Below are 22422 nucleotides of genomic sequence, written 5' to 3' on the forward strand. Positions count from 1 at the left end.
ATTGAACAGTCCACACATGATAGATTTAGTCAACATTATTTATAAATGCTGAATTGATTAGTTGAGTTTGTAACTGGGGTATCCCCAGGGTACTCAGATAAAGAAGAAACCGTGAAGCTTGTATTAGGAGCTTAAGGAGAGCATAGAAAAGAACTTAATAGTGCACTTTTGACTTCATAATTAACAGAACTACCAACATACTACTTCTCAACTTATGTCATAGCTCTTTGAGGAATTTACTGCCTGACTTTGGGGCAGAAAGCCTTTGCACAACAATTCACAGCCCATAAACCATCTTTTTTGTAGGTCACAAACGCTTTTGTAAAAACCAGATGCAATCTTTCCGTCACTTTGCATCTTCCAAGAGAGATCGTAGGGCACCCTGTACTTCCATACAGCAGTTCTACACCTAGTTGTGTGGTCACTTGTGCCAGTGGGAAGACTGGTTCTTTGCTGAATGCTTACTGAGCCCATTTAATGAACTGATCAAGGAACAAATAAGCCAATACCCACCCCCAAACAATCCAAGAGTTATTCTGATCTATTTCATCAAAGGATCAGACATGCTCCAGCCTGTCACAGTGAAGACTGTGGGCAGGAGAAAGGCTGAATGGAAAGGAGGAGTTAATACATAAGCTCCACAGTAGCATGTAAACTGCATTTAGTTGTCATATAATTGGACCAAAATAAGAATGTGAGACAAATTCACTGGAGAATTTGAAGGAGAATGTGAACCTGTTTCTGTAGTTTTAATAATACTGAAAACAAATGCTGCCAAGGGCAGCAAACCACAGGATGCCTTTTGGTTGTTCTAGCTTTGCTGTGTACTACTATTACCAGCTCATGGATAAATGTGGAGTGCAGCACTGCTTTGCACTGCCTCTTTCCACTCCTAGCTGTGTTTTTGACTGAAAGAAGCATCTGGCACAGTGTTTTATGCCATCATACCTTTCCAAATGTTCCCTCTGGGGAGCATAGCAGGAGAGCACTGCTGAAGATTGTGCAGGGAGTTTGTATAAGATGGTACCAACCTGCTCAGCTCTGATAAGACTGCTGTCCTTCTGGGCATGTGCAGAAGCATGTCTGTAACACTTCAAATATTGCTGGGAAAAAAAAAGTATGTATTTGCAGGGAGTAGACGATAATTTTGAGCATCACTGTTGTGAATTCGAGCACGTAAATTCAACTTAGATCTTGCTTCTGGTGGGTATATCTCATTTTGAATCAGTATAGTCTCCTGTCAGCTGAGATTTAGAAAGGCACATTTGATGCTTCCAATTAAGGCTTTGCAAATGTGAAAATTCAGAGTGTGTTCCCAGAAGGATTTAAAGAAGTAGTGGTAGGAATTTTATGAGGATGAGTTAATAAATTATGTTTAGTGGTGAAGGGGCTGCTTAGGACTGGTTGGAGTGACACAAAAAACTGCCGGCAGGTGTCTGTCCAAATTCCTGACCTCTCTGACTCCAAATCATCTGACTTGGATCAACAAGATATTCAATTTTCTGAGGAATTCTCTTCCCAAGGATTCTTGTTCTTCATTGTGTTTTGTCTATATTGTCTTCTAAATACATTTGAAAACATCAATGCAAGTTACTTGGGTTTAATATGGGAGCAAATACACGAATACATATTGTATTAAGTCTCTGAAATTGCTCAATGTGAGCTTCGTTAGATTTCATTAGGTTCACACTAAGCCTGCTTTTTGAGCCTGCCCAGGTCCCTCTGGATGGCAATCCTTCTTTCTGCACCACTCAGCTTGCTGTCATCAGCAAGCTTGGTGAGGGTACGCTTTGACCCTCTACATCACTGATAAACGTGTGGAAGAGCACCAGCCTCAAGACAGACCCCTGGGGGGCATCATGTGTGACCACCTTTCCCTCCTGAAGTCTCAGTTAACACTTCAGCCATCTTCTGCTACTTGTACGTGAGTCAAACTCTGATCACAGTTCTTGTTTAGAAACTGTTTATTTTTCATTTGCCTATTCCTTTACAATTAATCAGAACTTCTCTCAAAAAAGCACATTGCTACAGTGTCTCATTGCGCTGCTTTTGTCAAGATATATGCAACTGCTTCTGTAGTAATTTTCTTGGGATTTAGGAGAATTCTGCAAACAGGGTTACTACTCTGCCTTTGAGTATTCCCCATATTATAAAGAGATTGCCCTTCAGCCTGTAATAGGTTAGAAGTCTGGTTTATACTACTATGAACAGTAACATAACTGAAGTAAATCTCACAATGCAATTTATAACAATCGTTACTATTAATTTATTATTAGATGCTAATTAATCAATTTTAAGTTTTATAAAAGGACTGTAAATTGATTCTATAATTTGGGTACACTGAAGTTATTATTGCACAGGACCTTATTAAAACATTTGAACACTTCTTGCCTGTACAAATACACTGCAATGGTCTGATAGTCTCAGTGGTTTTTATCTATGTACTACTGCAACAGTTCAGTGATTTTCCTTATTATAAGAGAAATTTCTGATGATTACTGTTCATTTTATCTTTAATTGTAAGCTGCATTTGCAAAGCTATGTGAATCCCTTTTTTGTTTGCTTTTCATAGTGCTTAAGGGAATCCCTTCTTGATTACTTGACGTATTTATGTGTTATGTCCATTCCTGTTAAAATAGACACCAAGAACTATAGTCACCAGGAAGATCTTTGTTTCTTCTTGTCAGATTGCAGGGGACAACAAGAAGTGCTCCAGTTTTCTCTTGAAATTCTTTGATTCTATTCTGGAGAGAACAAAAATACAAATTTTAAGAAAATGCCTTAGCATTATATTCAACAAGGCAACATATTTTTTTCACTGTGTGCTGAAATGTCATCATGGGTGTAAAACACAAAATAATGAAGTGGGAGCAAATACCTTGCACAGCAGAGATGTGAAAAGGTGAATTTAACACCTAACAGGTGTTAAGAGCTATAAATAACGAATGTCTCAGCAGTAATTTAATCCTTTGTCAATCAAAGCATTCACTACTGAGAAAACATCTCTCTGAGAATGCTGTGTTTAATGGAAATACTTCTTAGTTTGAGAGGCAGAGTGTAATTTTGCTTGTGTGACACTGAGCACGATGCATTTTCAAACTGCCTGGAAACTCTCAGATATGAAAAAGAAGTTTTATTGCAGATAGTCACAATATTTTCTTGTTATTCAAAATGCTGTACAAATAAAACAATGGCAAATAGGAAAAAAAAAAAAAAAGCTTTCTTATTCAATATCTACATAACATTTGAGTGTGGATTAGTTTGGTCTTCCTGTACAGTTCTCAGAAAAGCACTGTAAAATTATATGGAAAATAAAATAATTAAGGTATGGGGAAAGAGATAACGAAATTTGAGTTTTAGGTAGGTGTGGGACAGGAAGGGACACTGTGTGTCACCTGTCTGTGTGGCTATGTTGGGTGCAAAAAGGGACCATGGCACGTGCAGCCTTCAGTCAGCTATGTGTGTGCTTCACTTGCAGCTCATAGGCAGTCACAGGCTAGCGACAGATGTCCTCTTCTGCATCTTGTTTTGCCTATTGAAGCAATTATCATCTGTAAGTGATGCCTGCTCCCTGCTGTTCGCCCTGTAGGGTCTTCTCCCCTACCAGCACAATTGTTCTTTTGAAAGCTCTCTGACCCATTTCAGTCAGAAAGCTGGATTCAAAGAGATTCACTACAGAAATTGTCTGAAATGTTCCTGCTCATTCTGACTGAAAAAAGGTAAGAATGTCACTGACAAAACTCGCTTTGCAAGGAGAAAGCAGGAACAGTCACAAGAAACTCAGCAGTGGCTTTTTGTCTGTCATCTGGGTCTGAAAGAAAACTTCTGTCCTTATCCCCTTGACAGAGCAGTCTGTGCTGCAGCTGACAGCCCACGGAGCTCTCTGCTTGTCAACACAGCCACTGGTGTGGCTGGGCCACCCTTCCCGATCTCAGGCCCAGTGAACTTTGCAGCACTGCTGCTATCACAGAGTGCCAGCTGGGTCTGGACAGCAGGCCCCGAGTTGCCCTTTTCCTCCAGTGGATGTAATTAAGTACAGTTCAGCAGGTTAATTCCCATGCTTAAGTACATTTATGTTGAAGATTAGGGTAAAATATATACAGGCAGTGTTTTGTCGTAAATGACTGCTATTGAAGTAATAGTGATCGTATCTAAGGTAGAAATGATGTTTTAGAAACCTCTAAACAAAGTTAAGTTTTCTATCCTGATGTGGACAGTCAGTTGTTTTTGTTGACTTAAAGGCTCAGCTTCCCAGTAGGAAACAAATTAACAAAAGAGTACAATATAGTTCATTTTTGTTTCAGGTTGAGGGACAGAGTGTTAAAAAATCACAAAACATGTTCATAATGGAGTAAAAAGAGACAAAGATAGTTGTTGCTTTTTTTTTTCTTTTTCATGTATTCTTCTTAATAATACAGAGAACAGAACAAATAAAGATTGTATATTGCATACATGCTTTAAGCTCTCAAAACCAGTGTTGCATTTTCACTTCCCCGGTTTACCAGTGGAGATGTATTTATTATCTAAGTACAGTGTCACTCAGTAGATATCCTGCTGACTTCATTTACGGTAAGCTTCGTCAAAAGCACAGACAACTTTTCCTTTCCATCTGCTGTTCAGTTAAATTCATATTACATTTAGTTGGTATTTATATAAATTGCTGCTAAGTTCTTTATCTTTGCTTCTGATGGTTAACTGTTTGGTTCTCAAGATCCCTTCTCCAAAATTAACAGTGAGCACTCATGCTGTTTTCAATTATTACAATTCATTCTGCTTGCTTTGTAAAGAATGCATTTTTGTGCACTAAAAATAAGTTTTCCTTAATGGCAGTGGAATCCCATAGGAATAGTTTTTCCCTGATACTGCCTGTATTGTGGGTGCCTTTGGGCTTGCTCCTCTTTTCTTTGAAACCAGTTCCTACTGAGTTCAAAGGGAGTGGGATTGGAGTATGGGTGGAATGGAGAACTGACTTCCTAAAATAGCCCCTACTGGGATCCTCTGTCTCTGAGTTACCATTGCAATCTCAGGTCAAGTGGAGCTGAGCACATCTGGCCTTGTGCAGCTGAAGAGATGCAAAATAGTGACTGGTGAGAGCTCTGGTGGCTCATTGTATTGATTGTAGGACTTGATTGCCCAAGCTGCTTGCTTTGCATGTTGATGGGGGAAGAGGTATTTTGTGCTAGCAGGTTGTGAGAGTGGTAGCATCTTTACAGTAAAGTGATTTGAGAGTTTGCTTATTGTATTTAATAGCCTAGTGGATGCATAAGATTTTGAGTTCCAAGGATAGGAGTGTTTATTTTTCTCCTATTTTTTTAGCTTGTGGTTCTGTGTGGGGTTGTTTTGTTGGTTTTTGTTTGTTTGTTTGTTTTATTTTTATTTTTTTTATTTTTTATTTTTTACTGTAGAGGCTGGCTTGGCCCACTTCTATTGCATGCATGAAGCTGATTTAATTTTTTAAGTAGTGGGAATAGTACAACAGCCCCAGTCAGAAAATAGGAATGGCTCTCTAGCTGCAATCACTATTTATGTTTGCATAGGAAGAGTATGCAGCCCTGGTATGGGAATGCACTGTGGTCAATAACTTGCACTTATTGCAAGTTATACACATGCAGGCTGCCAAGGATGACACACTTATCTAACACTTTCTGACAGATTCAGTGCAGTTCTTAGCTGGCAGACGCGTTGTTTGGACCAAATGTTCGAACACCAACGCTTTAGGCAAAGAGCCAGTAACTGTTTGTCATGCAAATATAAATAACTGATACCACAGCAGCAGTGGCTTGCTGCAGAAAAGCCTGCTTTCTGGTGGAAACACAGTCCACTGTTTGTATTTGAAGAACAGAGAATGGAATATATACATATTTATTTTTAATAACATATCCAAGTGGCAGGGAACAATTAGTAATATTCTCATAAATTCTGTAATATTTAAATACTGACACTACATATCCTTGTAATCTTTGAAGCTGCCATTACCTTCTGTGTTGGAACAGTGTGTGGCAGAGTTTGGACCTTTCTCAGAGTAGGAACATAAGCTCTGCTGTGATTTAATCCTCCTTCATGTTCTGACAGGGAGAGCACGTGCACACATGGGCATAGCTCTTATGTACTTGCCTTTCTCCTCTTAGTGAAAAACCTAACAATTCCTGTCTGTATTTGTTTACTTGGCTTAGAATTCTGCTAGCAATATTCTTTTCAGTGTAATATTTCTGCTTGTAATAACAGTTAATAAGCTTACAGTCTCCAACTTCAAATCAGCTCTTCTATTCTTAATTCATTTGTGCTCATGTCCTAATCAATAGAGGCAGTTCTGCAGTGAACTTCAGCAGCTGTTTGAAAGCAGACATTGCTACAGTAAGGTCTTTAGGACAAAAGTGGAAATGCAAGATGAGGTCTTTCTGGATAGACATATGGTAATGCCTGGCTGAAATTGAATTCGGATTGGTGAATCGTAATGGGACCTTTTCTTATCATAAGAAACAGTTTCTTGATTTTAACAGAAGTGTCAAGAAGCGGGCTTCCTTACCTTTGTGCTCTGAACAGATGCTGGGGAAAAGGAATGCAACGGCTGATTCAGGTACTGACTGCTTTTGAACAACTTGTGTCCTCCATACATGTGGTGTAATACTGTTTTTCTTAAATTTTGGCTCTCAGTAATTATGTATCTTCTGTCTTAATTTCTTCAAATATTTTACTAAGTCTTTTTTGCCCTTCTCCAATATAAATAAATGCTTCGGTATCTAGAAAACCGAATTTGATAATGAAAGTTATACCTCTGCTTTTGGAAAACAGTTCCTTATTCTTCTGTTTTGCTGTAAACAAGGATATAAATTCTTATGCTCCCTTAAAGTCTAAGTCATATGTCAGTCACACCATATAAGCATCTTTTTTTTCTCTTGCATTAGTGGTAGGAAAAAAATGTCAGAGCTCATGATTTCCTTCATCTTTTTACTTGTTTTAAGTCTTGGAGTCGTAATGCATAAACATAACTGGGACTTTGTTATCCTGCTGCAAAGCTGATGCAAAAGCGTAATTAACTTGGACAGTGACATCTCTGGGTAACCCATCTAGTCAGTGCTTCAGCTCTTTGTTCTCTGGAAATGTTAAAGCTGTTGTTTTATTTCACTTTATCTCTTTGGTATTACTCTGCATCTTTCAATCCACCTTCAGTGTTCTTTTTTTCTGCAAAGTGCTTCAGAAAAATGAAAAGCTACCTCACTATAAATAAAAGTGATAGAAGTATGTAGGAAGTGTATAAATAAGTTATTTGGCATCATTCTTAAAAGTTATAATCTCACTGTCTTGGCTCTTCATTAGGGCAGATGTTTAATGCATCTGTCTTGATCATCATTCACTGCCAGAACTGCGGCTACTCCAAAAAGCTGAAAAGCCTAGTTTTCTAGTTGAGGAGAGAGTTACTAATGACCATTCTGACAGTAGCAGTTTTGTAAATCTCAATTACTGAAGAAGAAACAAAACAAAACAAAAGATTGTTGTAAGTAAGTATTCTAAATAAGGTAACCCAGAATTTCACATTCAAACTAGCAGACATTTTGAAATTAGTGCTTGCTTTGAGGTTTTGTAATCTGCTTCGAAGATGAGGTGATTGTCCTTTTCCACTCTGCCCTCATAGGGTTTCAACTAGAGTATTGTGCTGTAGCTTGACTTTATATTCCAAGTGCTTCAGAAAGAGCTGTGTTGTCTGATATCTTCTATTAGGCAAGAGTTGTTCTAGCAAAGGTAGCAGTAAGACAGCACATTGTTCAGCTGCCTCTGCAGGGTTAATCCACTGTTTGTTTTGAGAGGACAGTGTTAAGGTCACTGTCAGCCTTCACATTCTTAGCGTAGTCCCTCTTTTGCTATTGGTACGTTAAGCAAAACAATTAACAGCTGTCATGGAATTCCTTCTTTAGAACAGAAGCATGTTCAGGCACATTAATTTGTTTTGATTTGTTGCTTCATATGGGATATACTTTTGTAAATACAAATATACACAATCTCATTTGCAGCTCTCCTTCACAGAAGCACATATGTGTACACAATCCCATACTTGCTGCTTGTGGCACTATCAACAGATGTTTCCCAAGCATCTAAGTGAAATCTGCTAAGATTTATGGAGGTCCTTAGTTTGTTGGAAGATTTATTCTGCAGTCTTGAGCTGCCCCAAGACATCTCTTGGATAAAATATTTTCTGTGTTCCAGTGTTGGTTTCTAATATGCTCATTGATTAGAGCAGAAATGTTCACAGTAAATAAGTTATTCTGAAATTAAGAAGGGGTTTTGCCTTCAAACAGCTTAGGCTTTTAACACATTTTTTTCTCAAGCAAAAACAATGCTGTAAGTCATTCTGTGATTCTTATTTTCAAGATAAAGTGGGCACCATCAAATTTCAAAGAGTTTAAGAACTCAAGAGGGTATTTGAGAGTAGCATTTGGGCTCTGTGCTTGATGTCTGGTAACAGGTGGCAACTCTCTACTCTGGAGTAATTAACTGGTATAGGCAGCTGAAATCAGAAACAAAGCTGATACTGAAGAGTTGGTGCATTAAAGGCTACTCCTCATCTTGCTGAAGAGGTTGAAGAATAGTACAATTATGTAATAGTTATAAATTGTATAGTACATTCTGCCTTTTGTGGAAAGTGAATCCCTTCTGTACATACTGAGTATACTGTATATGAATACTGAAACAAGCTAGAAAATGGGAATTGCCTCCAAGGTAAGTCATTCTTACTCTTGTTGATCTGTATAGAAAGAATTTACATGAGGAATATTGCTGAAACACATTGCAAAATAAGATGCAGTCTGATACCACATGTCTTTCAGAGGGAATGTGGGTCATTTAGTTATAAACAAAGAGACCATCAGAAGTGATTTCTCAACGTGCTTCAAAAAAAAAAAAAAAAAAGAGAAAAAAAAAAGAAAAAAAAAAGGCCTTAAAAACTGGGGAAATTGCATTGTTTGTGCAAGCATACTATTAATGTTAAATATAGCAAAAATAAAACAGTGTTATTAATGTTTTGCATTTGAATGAGCTATCTATACACACATGTAGCTGTGCATGTGTATGTAACACATAGCAACAACTATGAATTGCTTATTCTAAGCAGGTGCTGAGGACAGGTGTCTTTGGAAGGTGAAGCTTTGTCCTCCTTTCAGCTGGGAGAGAGATGATTTTCTTCATTGTGTGTGGTACAATTCTATGCTCTGGCTCAAGCTGAAAAACCACGTTGATAACACACTGATGTTTTAGTTGTTCCTGAACAGCGCTGTACAGAGCCAAGGACACTTCAGTTTTCAGCCTTTGTACTCTCCTGCCAGCAAGGGCTGAGGGGACAGAAGCAGCACAGCTTCTAGAGTGGCCAAAGGGATATTCCATGCCACATGGTATCATGTGGAAAAAAAAAACAAAACCAAAAAACTGATGGGAGCAGCCACTGCCCAGGGATTGGCTGGACTTTTGTTGTTGGATGGTGAGAAGTGCTTTGTGCACTTGCTTTGTGTATATATGCAGATGTATATAGCAAAAGGTTGTGTGGTGTTTAGCTGCTTACCAGTTAAACAACAACAAGGTTAAAAAAAAAAAGAAAAAAGTTAATTCTCACAAGGTTTCCCTCTCCCCATCTGTCAGCACTTTTCACGACTTCTTGCTTAGCTGTTATTCTTCATAACAGAACTCAGATACCATAGAATACTAAGACATGAACATTAGTGTTGTTTTTGAAACAGCTTACCCAACTTCTACAGTCTTTTTTTCTCTTTTTTTTTTTCTTTTTTCTTTTTTTATTTTTCTTTTTAAATTCAGAACATGTGAGCAGAATTAAGTGTTATTACAAGAAGCTTCCTGGACAAATACTTTATCTTTAAAAGATGAATTATGAAAATGTTTGCAAAGCCATCATATTTGCTGTTGCCTATAGATTAATTTCTCGTAGACTAATTTGGACCCTAAAGCCTTTCTCTGCAAAACATCACAGTGTAGAAAATGCCAACCAAAATAAGCTTTATTTAAACTAGCTGTTTAGAGAATTGTACTTTCAATAAGTACAATCATCTATATTTAATGTTATTTGTACCTCAATACAAAGCTTAAAATTAAACTATAAAAAGCATATGGCAAGCAATAAACAAAAACCTAGCATCATAACAAAACAACTCTCAGTAGAAGTGTAATCCTACACTTTCATGTCAAGCATTTTCTGTGCATAGCATCTGACTCACTTTTGTCAGGAAGAATTTCTTTTCAGCATTCAGGCATTATGTCTTAGAGAACAAAGCTCACAGCAACGGGCAGTAGAAGGGATGCATGCACTTGTGAAAAAACTATGTATTAGAATTCAATATAGTTTAAAAGAGAAATATTGTGTGGGGGCCCAGAAAGAAATGAAAATGCTTTATTTCACTGCAGATTCCTTTTACATTTTTGGAGGCCCTGGTACAAAATTTCTTTGACTGACTCCCTACCAGATTGGATCCAGTTTTTTTGATGCATTTGCATCTCTGTCATTAATATCGGCAAGTGCCCGTGATAGCTATGAAAGATTTGCAATAGCTGATACTTTTGTACACTTAAGTAGTATTTCAGAAAAATGACTGTACTGCTTTTTTTGTTTGATCTTATTGAAGTCTACTTTGTCCAAAATAAAAGAAAGAATGTATTATTGGTGTGATAATAACTAGAGGTAGGCATATTCACTTCTAATACTTGAAAGACTTTTCATTTTTTTGGACACTTCTTGCAGTGAACCAAAAGTACGTGAGGTCTGTTCTCCTGTATTATGGTAGATTTAGAGTCCTCTGATCTCAGCAGAGAAATTCTCATTGTGTTTAGTGGATTATAGATGTTGCCTCTTAAAAAGAAGTCACTTGTATTTTTTTCTTCCTCGAAGCTATGGTGTTTGAGCATGTAGTATTTTGGGAAAACGCATGAAGAAATGCCTATTGCTCTTGTCATACAGATGTAGGAAAGATTTTCTTAACCTCTTTGTCTGCTTTGAAAATCACTTACCTTTTCAGACTGGATTTTTTTAATTTTTTTTTTTTTTAAATATTTATAGCTGTTAATATTACTCAGCTCAGATGCATTGAATGTGTACCTATTTGAGCTTGCTTAAATTTAAGTTCAAAGGTATCTCTTCCTCAATATCAAGTGTTAATAAAATCCTGTTTGATGTTAAGTGCTGCTGCATATATGTACAAGTTACAGTTCTACTTTCAGTAAACAGGGTTTACTGAACAGAGTTACAGTAACATTATTTAATTGGTAGGAGTGAAGCACAAGTATTTTGATATTTTCTCATCTTTCAGGTTTTGGTATTTTTTTCTCATTCCCTCTCAGCCTGTCTAGTATATCAGCCTTCAAATATTTTGTCATAATTATAATTGTAGATCATATATTGGTCGAGTTATGATGTTGCGGAGACTCAAAGAATGCTTCCAACAGATAACAATGGTGCTTGTTCATAAGGAGACAATAAAATAGGTGATAAAGCACAATTTATTAGATTGGTGTTGTTGATTTTGTGATTGGAATGTAAAGGGAAACAATATTTCAGGTTATTTTAGTTTCCTGCTCAGTAGAACATAGAACAAATCTTACCTCAAAAAAGAGAGGCTTATCTTTCTCATTCAGTCATCTTTGATGTGTTCTAGGGCAGTCAAACAAGGAAGGTCTGTGTTGTCTGAAAGTGTGTAGAAGTACAAATGCTCTCATTTGAACTGTTGAGAAAGTGATGCATGTTTAATATTCAGAGCACTTGAACACTAATGTGCAACAGTGAGTTCTTATTTTTCTTAAAATTCTGCTCAAATTTTTCGGATTTCTTTTTTTTGTTGTTGTTGTTGTTGTCATGGTTGTAGCTTTTTATGAAAGAAAATTTGAAAATAGTCTCAGCATACTTCAGAGATTTGCATTTTGTTGAAGTTGATGGCTCCTTATGTTGGACCAAATATCATTCAGTTCTGTTTGGAAACTATACACTGAGTATTGGAGACTGCATTTGATTCAGTGTCATTCAGTACATGGCAGCTGATGTAGATTGCTTAATCATAAATCTTTAAACAGTACATGGGATTTGAGGTGATGGCGCCTGTTTGCATCCTACATGCTAGCATATGTTGATACAGGTTGACTGGATTAAAGCCAGTGAATTTTATGTATTTAGTGTCCTAGCAGAGTACTTCTTTAACTCAGTTCTGTTTGCAACCAAATCTAATTGCTGAGCTGTGTGTAAATACTAATCCTCATCAAGAAGTGGCATTGAATATTATTGGTTGGAATGTACACAATGTGCTGTGAACCACTGCTGTGGCTTAAGAGGAGGAAGTATATTGAAGTTCCTTCCTCCAGAGAGGTACAGAAGTCAACCTTGTGTGATAGCAGTAATTTTATAGCATTAATGCCATCTTCTTTGGCATTAGACAAAATTGGAAGTGTGAAACTGCTGTAATTATACTGATTCCTGATCTGAGTAATAGCAGCTGAACAGTAAAAATGGTAGAAGATGGGAAGATTGATATTTCCCTTTTGTAGGTTGCTTCTCATCTTTCCTTCGATACAGAGAAGGACTTTCTCCAGCTTATGCATAGAAAAAGAGGAATGCAACTTGAAAGGATGGGAAGAATCATGTTTCCCAGCTTCTTCCCAGCACATAAAGTAAAAGGCTTACAGCATTCAAACTGTGTTAATGAACGTATGTTTCAGGGTCATCTGCAAATGGGGGAACTGCTAACACAGACTGCTTTGAGTCTCATCAGATCAATGATATGTATGGAAAAAAGGGTAACAAACATAGAAATTTCAATGCTATTGTTGCAGTTAGCACTGTTGAAAGGCACGTATTGATCTGTTGAATATCATACGTGGGTTTAGAAGGTAATGTGATGACAGCTTCTTTTGCTTCTAGGTAGGGTGTTCATACAGGCCTTATAGCAATTATAATACATCTGTTCTTGAGAGAGACTTTTTGACCACCAGGAATCCTCCCTTTCATCTGGAAATCTTGCTTCTTTCTACTTTTGCAAATTATATCTTCACATGATCTTTCATTAGCATACCATTCAGATTTGATAGGGATGGAAGAATTTACATGCAGTACTGGTTTACTTCACCTGGATTTTTTCTAATAAGAGTATGTAAATTATCAGTATGTTGTCCCTGAGCCATTATGCTGGACTGGCACAAAGAATGTACATATCCTAAATTCATGATTTACACATACATTCTGAGAGGAGAATCATCTAGGTGCTTTGGGACTGTATGGTCATTCCAAACCTTTTTCATCCTTTCCTCTTTCTGTGGTCTCTTTGCAGTTACTGTTGATAATCCCAGAGTTTTGACAGTAATTCAATGATCACAACCACTTTACATCTTAAAGAAGATGTAATTAAGAAGGTGATTTGTTGTTGTACTTAGAAACAGAACAGTAGTTTACATGACCATGAGCTTCACTGGAGATTTGCTTCCCATAGATCAGGTTCAGCATCAATGTATTGTCATATATTAATGTATTAGATAAATATTGTTCTGTGGTAAAAACATAATAAATGTAGAATTTTAACACTTTGCTTATGGAAACCTTTCTTTTATTTATCTAAATTAATTTTGAATCTTATAGTATTACATTTTATAACCTGAGAACCTTGCAGAACATAAAAGGATTCTCAGCTTTTTCCAAGTGCATACATTCTGTCTTATACATGGACCAATATTAAAATTTCCTTTGTGCTGTAGAAAAAATAGCTGTCTCCACCACAGGGAAGTAGTTCTTGTGAGACTATTCCTGTTAGCATGTACCTTCCTTTGTGTGCATAGTGTGCACACCTACAGGTACAGAAAAATACAGCCCATGTGCTTTGAAGTGTGATCACTGTCACTTAGTGCTTGAGAGCTTGTGTCATAAGGCTGCAATTTAGAGTAATAGGTACAGAAAGGTCTATTCTGCTTTTTCTTCTCCTACCAGTCTGACCCACGTCTGTTGCTGTTTTGTCACGGTTTTGTTTTTTGTTTTTAAATGTGAAAGACATTTTTATAAACTTTTTTTTTTTTTCCCCTTCCAAGATGAGTTTTTAGCTCTGAAAACCGTTCTTTGTGTTCTAGCAAGAGGAAAAAAATGTTTTTAGGGGAGGAATGGAGATAAGACTGTATGAATTTTTTTACTTAACACCTAAGGAGCTGAGTAGATTATTCTGTTAGTTTGATAAGGCACTGACCTCTCTGAAGATGCTGGCATTAGAGAAGCCATTAGGATGTTGGTGTTTTAGAAATTCTGTATCAAAAGAGGATTCTTTCCCAAAAGAATTACAAAAATGTATTGTATGGGCTTAGCTTTGAAACCATACTTGTTTGAGTATTCCTAATAGAAACTCAGTTTTGCTCATGAACAAAGGCAGTAATTCTAACAAACTTTGTTCTGTACTGTACCCAGACAAATACATTACAAATGTGGAGCATGTTATGTAGAAATGGGAACAGTTTTTTTTTTTTTTAAGTCTATTTTCAAAATTTCATATTAAAAAAAAAAAAGAAAAAAAAAGAAAGAAAAAAATAAAGGTGTAGATTACAGGCATAATCCTGTTATTCCATTCAGCAGCGCACAAACTGGCTTCATTGCTTCTGGCTTTTGAACTTTATCCTTCTAGTCATTAGCAATACTGTTGGCAGCAATCCTTCTGTTGATATAATATTATATATGTTGGTTTATATATATATAAAATGATATACATATGTATATAGTTTAAACATATAAATGTGTGTAAAAATGCAAAGGGGCAACTGAGAACCAGATCGAAACCCAAGTGGTGAACTGAAGGTTGAGATCATACTATACATATGTACCTACCTCTGTGGTTGTTCCTCATTGAATAAGAATGCCTTAAATTTGATTTTTCCACATAAGTATTAAATCCTACAGCATCATACAATAAGTGAAATAAAACACTTGAGCCAGACTTTGCACAAACCTTGCATGTAAACAAGCTGTAATTTGGACAAAACGAAGGTAGTGTTTTCTTCAGCTGTTTTCCTCCTTTGCATGCCTGTGACCTTGAAAGCATAAATGTATTTTTCTTGCTGTAATTCACCAGAGAAAGCAGAAGATTATTTATTGTTGAGGCCAAGAATGTGTGTAAACCTTTCTTAAATGTGTAATGATGATTTGAGAAGTGGAAAAATATTTCCTCATAAATAAGAGGCAAAGGATAATATTTATAAATGAGTGTTGCAACAGCATATTGTATTCCTTTGTGGTTTATATTGTAGTTACTTCTTCTAAGGTGAAGTAAAACTAGAAAAATATATAGGATGCTGTTGTCATACTTGTTGGGTACCTACCTAGTACAGTAAAAACACTTTCATTTGGAAACTGCTGAACTTTAAGTTATGTTGTCTTACTAATTTTTTTAGGTCACGTTGTTAAGAAGCTGTGTTTATGTGCGTATGAAGTTGTATATAACCTTTACAGTGACATTAAAGAGTCTGCTAGTTCTCCAAACTGCTAGTCTCTGCACTGAATAGATCCCAAGTATCTCCTGATTGCTTATGGGATTCTTGCAACTCAATACAGCAGCTTCATGGGAAGAAAGGAATTAGTTTGTAAGTGGCAGCAGCTGACACCTCCCTCATCCTTAAACTCAAAGAACCATGTAAATTTTAGATCAGTGTGAACTGAGTTTAAGTAGTTTGAGGTAAAAGGGGAAAAATATTTTCAAAATACATACTATACACCAAACTTCATCATCTTTAGGTGAGTAAAGAGCTGCCAACAAGAGCACTATTCTTTATTAATGAGATACTAATTTTCCCTTCTTTAATCAATCTGCTCACTTTTCAGCTTTCTAGCTATTGATTTTTCCATAGCAACAAACTTCATACTACTCAGCTTGTCAACTTTAATGTCTTTTTTTTTCCTTCTTCTGTTGTTGGTTTTACTTAGGCTACTCCAAATTGCTCAGGACAAAAATTAAATGGTGGATGACTTTTTATAACTTTTTCTGAAGCTTCTATTCTTCAGTAGTGTCTGAATGCATATTGTTCTTAGGGACAATGATTTGGCAAGGATAGCTGGAAAGGCTTTTTGCATGTGACTGCATACATGCTTGTCATCTGGAAAGCAAGACAGTGCAACACAGAGTAATTCTGAATCACAATCCAACTTTGTATCCTGCAGTTTTCAGTTATGCCTCTTTATTCACGGACACATTTAACGTTTTCACATCATTCCCAAAGATCTAAATGTTTTGGAGAAATGTAAGTGAACATAGAATGTATATTTTCATAGGGATTTTGAGCTTAATCTTAGGTGAGCACTTTTCTGTCATGAGCACATTGAGACCCTGGATATTTATAAGGAACAGTGATAAAACCCAGTATTTTGTAGTTCTGGAAGCAGGGATGCCCAGAATCTCACTTGTTTGGTGGAAAAAGATCTTAGCAGTAGCTCATTTTCTGGCCAGGAAAATTTAGCTGTCTTCAATGCTTATTAAGTACTTAACTCAAAGTAATTAGCTTAAAGTGTTATTTTAGAGCTTTACTGTAGGGTAGTGAGTAAAACACAAATATTTCTATTAATATAATACAGAATAAAGTCAGATTCTCTTAATATTGGTGTAATTATAATTTTTTAAATAATAACTAAATTAATACTAGTTTTTGATAGTTTTAGTTTGTTTTGCTCTGGAATTTTGGTATTTTGATAGAGAAGGGGGAGAAAGTAGGACTTGCATATAACAAAAATAAACCAAAAAACCCAACAAACAAGCATGTGAAAGATGTTCCTTTGTTACTTTGAGTGAGGCTACATGTTCACAGAGTACAACTTGCCAGCACAGGAGAATACATGAGCTTCTTGCTTAATTTCAGAAGTGAAATCTCATGAGAAATTTTCTTCTTAATTAAAACATGTCCTTTTTTTTCAGTGAGTTGGCATCCAATTATAATCTAAAAAAGCCATCCTTGACTTATCTGAATATCATGCTGCCTTTCAGTCCCTTTTATTCCATCAGAGAACATCATCAGATTTGAGTAAAAAAGCACCAAATCAGATATTGTAGGTTGTTATTCTTTGCCATTACAGTTCACAGTATATTGCATTTGTGTATATAGTTACACTACTTTGGGAGATGTTAATAATCAGTCTTTTGCATATGTACATATATTTATGCATGTATATAGTATATATTATTAAGATCAGGGGCCTGGATCATTTCCCTGATGAAGCAAAGCTGAGACCTGGGTCTATTCAGACTGCAGAAGAGAAACTGAGGGGTGACGTTATTGATGCTTACAAATATCTGAAGAGTGGGAGTCAAGTGGGTAGGGCCAGGCTCCCTGCAGTGGTGTGTAGAGACAGGACAGTGGGCACAAACTGGAACACTGGAAGTTCTATAGGAACTTGAGCAAAAATTTCTTGAGGGTGATAGAACACTGGAACACCTTGCCCAGAGAAGTTGTAGAGTCTCCATTTCTGGAGATATTCCAAACCCACCTGGATGCATTTCTGTGTAAACTACTCTAGGAACTTACTCTAGCAGGGAGTTTAGACTAGGTGATCTCTTCCATGCCCTGTGATTCTGTGTCATGTTGTCTGAAAGGCTGAATACTTCTGATATTTACTTAATGCTACTACAAAATGGAATTTCATACTAGTCCTCCCTGAGAAGAAACTACTTACCACCTGTATTGAATCTGTAAGAACAAATATGATATGAACAAAACAATTAAGATTTATTTAAGACTGTGTGCTTTTCAACGCATCAAACTCTAGTTTGCTTGGAAATAATTATGCTAGGAAATTCTTAATTAAGAAAAATCTATGTAAATGAAGAGATACAAAAACAGTCCTCTGCACAAAAGACCCCAGGAGAAGGTAACTGAACACTATGTACCTAGGAATTCAGAAGTGGTTTTTTTCCATTTTTAATCCAATTTTGAAAGTCGTTAAAAGACAATGGAAGAATCCCATGCAGGAGGTCACCTCTTAAGTGGTTTTTTTTCGCCATGATGGCCACAAGTCCATCAGAATATAGTTGTTAGAACAGCTAATGGGTTCCTAATTAGAAATTAGCCAGTTGTATTAATAATATATAATGTTTCCTTTCCCAAGTCTGTCAACCAAGATGATGAAACCAAAAGTGGGAAATACACATTTAGTTCAAAGGATTGATGCTTGCAATTTCTTTGTGTTATGATATTTTCAAAGAGCCAGTTGCTTTATGGTATGACAATTACCTTTAATTTAGACTTGAAGGTGAGCTTGGAAAAAAAAATGCATGTGCTTAGCACAGATTTTTAGCTTTAAAGGGAAACTGGCTGTTCCAAAGCTTGCTCTGACCTTTAAGAAGTGCTTTAGATTTCACTAAGGCCAAAAGTGATGTTCTCTAGTTATCACAAATAAATGTTTTACTGTGTTTTTTTTTTTTCCAAAATGTGTCCTCAGATAATGGAAGCTAAGCATTGGTATTCAATCGCTGGAATTTGTTGTAATTTTAAATAAACACTTCCAGAGGAAAAAGTGTTCAATGCACCTTTGAGATGATTTTTTCTTTCCCAGATATGAACTGCAAGCCCTGATAGTGCCTAAAGCACTAAAAGCAAACAAAAGAGGTTCCATAGTTGCTGAGTTAGGGTACATTAATGTTGAATAAGCTGTTAATGAGCAAAAAAATACTAAAGTGAATACCTCATTAATCTTATTTTAAGTAACAGAAAGTAACCATAACAGTGTGATGAGTTATTCAAGGGTGATGGCAAGATTTTGTTGGTGAGGACATTATGGTAAATACACCAAAAATCTGTTTATTTCTTTTTTTGTGAGTAGATCCTTTTGTGACTTTACTAGTATGACCCAAAGTAGGGGCAGAGTACTTTTTGCTCCTTCTAATATGAGCTTGTAGACATTCACAATTTAGGAACTGGATATTAATCATTTAAGCTTCAATCTGTAATTTTCACTAGGAAGAAAATGCTATTCTTTGGGTTCTGAGGGTATGAACCAAAGATCTCCAGTTTTTGTCTGGAGATTTGTACTTTGAAGAAGCTACACAGGAAATACAGTTGAATTTTTATTTTTCGCTGCTTAGTTAAATCAACCTTTCTTCTTTCAGATTACTTCTGCTGGGTTTATTCCATGGGTCATTCAGTGGAACTTCCAGAAACTTTTCCAGTGATCACTCTTTAGGTATAAGAAGCAGAATTAGGCACGAGAAGAGAAAGAAACTAAACTGTACAATGTTAAATTATATTCTTAAATTTCTCAGGAAACTGTCTTTTTCAGTTACCAGGATACAGCTATCAATGTGTAAACATAAGCTCTGGTGCATTGTTAACCCAACCTTGCAGAAAGCTCTCTCTAACCTAAAGATGCTATCAGCAAAGGTGTGAATGTGTCAGTTAAAATGAGATGAGTTGGTACTTCCCATGATCTGTTTGTTTTCAAAATTTTATAGTGTTAAGGAAAACTGTGTTAGATTTTAACGTGTAAATTGAGTAGACCTTTATCTGCAATAAAACTATCATGAGGCACACCTACAATTTCATAAGAAATAGAGCTACATGTTGCAAGTACAGCTCAGTTTCTCTTATTAGGTGGCAGTAACAGCAGGTTTCCCTGGCCAACAAAGGGTCACTGAATCTAGGATATTCAGTGCCCAGACTTGGGTGTTTTTCAGCCTGTCCAGGGAAGGGCAGAAACTAAGATGAAGGAATGCTAGATGGCAAGATCTAGCCCCTGGACCACCAGCTACCCTATAATCCACTCTATGGATTTTGATTTTGAGTAGCATAGGAAGTTGTATTTTAGTTTGGTTCCTATGATCTTAGTAGGATGCTATATGCCCTTATCAGTTTTAAAACTTCTCAAACATTCACTGAAAATTCTTCTCAGTATTCTATTTTGTTCTTACACAGCAGCTCCGTGGCTCTCTGAGGTGTCCTTGTGGGATTTGACTTCCTTTTTTCCTCTTCCTATAACAGAAATTCTCCCCACCCTTCACATCACCTTGCAGTGGCCTTCTTTTCCTCCCTAGTGCTCTAGAAGAAATACCATTAGAAGCATGCAAAGCCTCTTTATTTTTTTATGAATCTTTCGAGCCTTTCACCTTTCTCTTGACCCAATAGCTCGTCAGCTGCACCTTCCTTTCTTTTTCTTTTACAGAATCTTTAGTATCATTCATTTTGAAAGAATAAGTAAGTTCACAGGGATACTAACGTTTCTGAACTGCAAGATCCCTGCCTCCACTTGAATAAAGTCATGTTAGTATTCCAGTGTGAAACACACTCAGTTTGGTTGCTTGCTAAATGTCTTCAAAGGGAATGGGAAGATGGGTGATGAGGGAAAGAATACATGCATTTGTACAGAGATATGCTCAGAGCACTGGCTGCGTGTGGGAAAGCTGTGCAGATTTGAAAGGCTGTGGTTCGTGGATGCAGGAAATCTCAAAAAGCTGAAAACACTGATGTAGAAAAGGATGTAATGATCCTCAAAAGCATGTCTAAATTGTATACTTAAAGTACTGTTTCAGTGAAATATAAATTATGGACTGAACATGTTTCAAAGTTGTGCACTATGGTATTCAAACTAGGTAAGCGGAATATTAATTTTAACTGCAGTAATGATCTAAAATCCTGATTACTACATTTACAGGGAATAAAAACTGAAAGTAAAATCTCATGGGAGCAAGAGAACTCATCTCTCTGTCAAAGTGATTCTGCTTCAGGTTGGTGTGTGTAGTGAGGATCTTGACATATTCCAGACTGGGAAAACTTGTATAGGATCACGTCTTCAAGTAAGCTGTAGTCATGTTTCAATCAGAGATAATTGCCTGTCATCTCAACCAGTATGTCGTCAGTACAAATCAGGTATGCAGTGGCTAATCTTCACCAGAAATTTTGTTGTGTGCATCATTATTCGTGCTGGCAAATGCATAGTCTCTGGTCAGACTGAGCTCCAAAAGTAATCACCCCATTGCGTGCTAATGTATGTGTGAAAAGTGTCACACTATTGCCTTTAGTAATCTTCAGTTCTTGCACTAAAGGCTTAAATACTCTTTTAGATCATGAGGTCTAGTATTACTTTCAGAATTACTATCCTTCCCCGAATCTCCCTGAATCTCACTGTACTTCTGGTATAGCTGTGAGCAGCATGACTCCTTTGAAAGTCCATTTTAGACTAAAAGCACAGAATAACATTTGCAGCATCCCAGCAGATTTCACATTTTCATTTTTAAGTTATTTCAAATGTTTGGGCAGACTATCACAGCACTTAAAAGCATAATTGTTTTTCTTCTAATTATCTAGAAAGCATATCTGGTGGTTAGAGACCATGTAAAGTTGCTATCACATCAGTTTCTAGTGGTGGCTAGGAAGAAATGAGGAAATAAGAGTGAGAAGTGCTAATTTTCACAGTTGTTAGTATCCCGTATATTATCCCATCCCAGAGGTTACATAACATACTGCAAACTAGGTACCTTTAAAGCCTTTTTAAAAGCTTATGGTCTAATAACTTATGGAACAAGTATATTCTGGGACACTGGGAAAGCACCCTAAGACCATTAAAATTTAAGAGTAAAGAATTAAAGATACGAATCCTCTGTGACTGCCCAAGTATTACCTTTAATTTGTCACAGGCATAGTATTTCTTACATATTTGGCTATTGCAAATAATAAGACGTTATTTAGAGACTGAATTTTTATTGTTCTTTCGGTTTTATTTTACTGGTGGTGTTTTTGAAAACAAATGCTTCGTATTTGTTAATATTACTATTTTTCTACGTTATTATAATTAATGTTGAGTATTATAAGTATTGTAGAATCAACTTTCAGATCTTGGAAAGATTTGTGCATTATTTCAGTAGTATAAACTTGATTTCAGCAAGATAATGTCTATCCGGTATTTTCCTTTAATCAGTGCTAGTCGTCCTTTAAACAGTACTGGTTGCTTCTTTTTTTCTTTCTTTCTTTTTTAAAATTTTTTAATTTTTTTAAAAAATTATTTTTATTTATTTATTTTTTTTATGCAACATTTGTGTCTGAAGTTACGTGAGTTAATTTTTAACATAAATGTGTATCACCAATGTTTCTCATTTAACATCCAAGGTACTGTTTTCCTGGCCAACCCACAAATGCTTGTGTGTTCTCCCTCTCTTTTCTTTTTCCCCCAGTAATAACCTAGTGACTTCAGTGAAGCAGAACACAAATTGTCTGCTTAAATAACAGCAGGAAAAAATCACTTGTGCAACTAAACATAGCATCAGCATTCTGTCTCATTGGAGGATCTTTTTTTCTCTTCTTGGTTTTCATTTCATTCTTTCACATCTTAGTTCAGCAAGTTAATAAAAATGCATCAGATGGAAACAAAGAAAGTAAATGTGGACATTCAAATCCCCAGACTCTCAGGTTGATTTATCACTGTTCCAGAAATTGTCACTACTG

The sequence above is a fragment of the Coturnix japonica genome, chromosome 11, assembly GCF_001577835.2.
Source record: "Coturnix japonica isolate 7356 chromosome 11, Coturnix japonica 2.1, whole genome shotgun sequence".
NCBI lineage: Eukaryota > Metazoa > Chordata > Aves > Galliformes > Phasianidae > Coturnix > Coturnix japonica.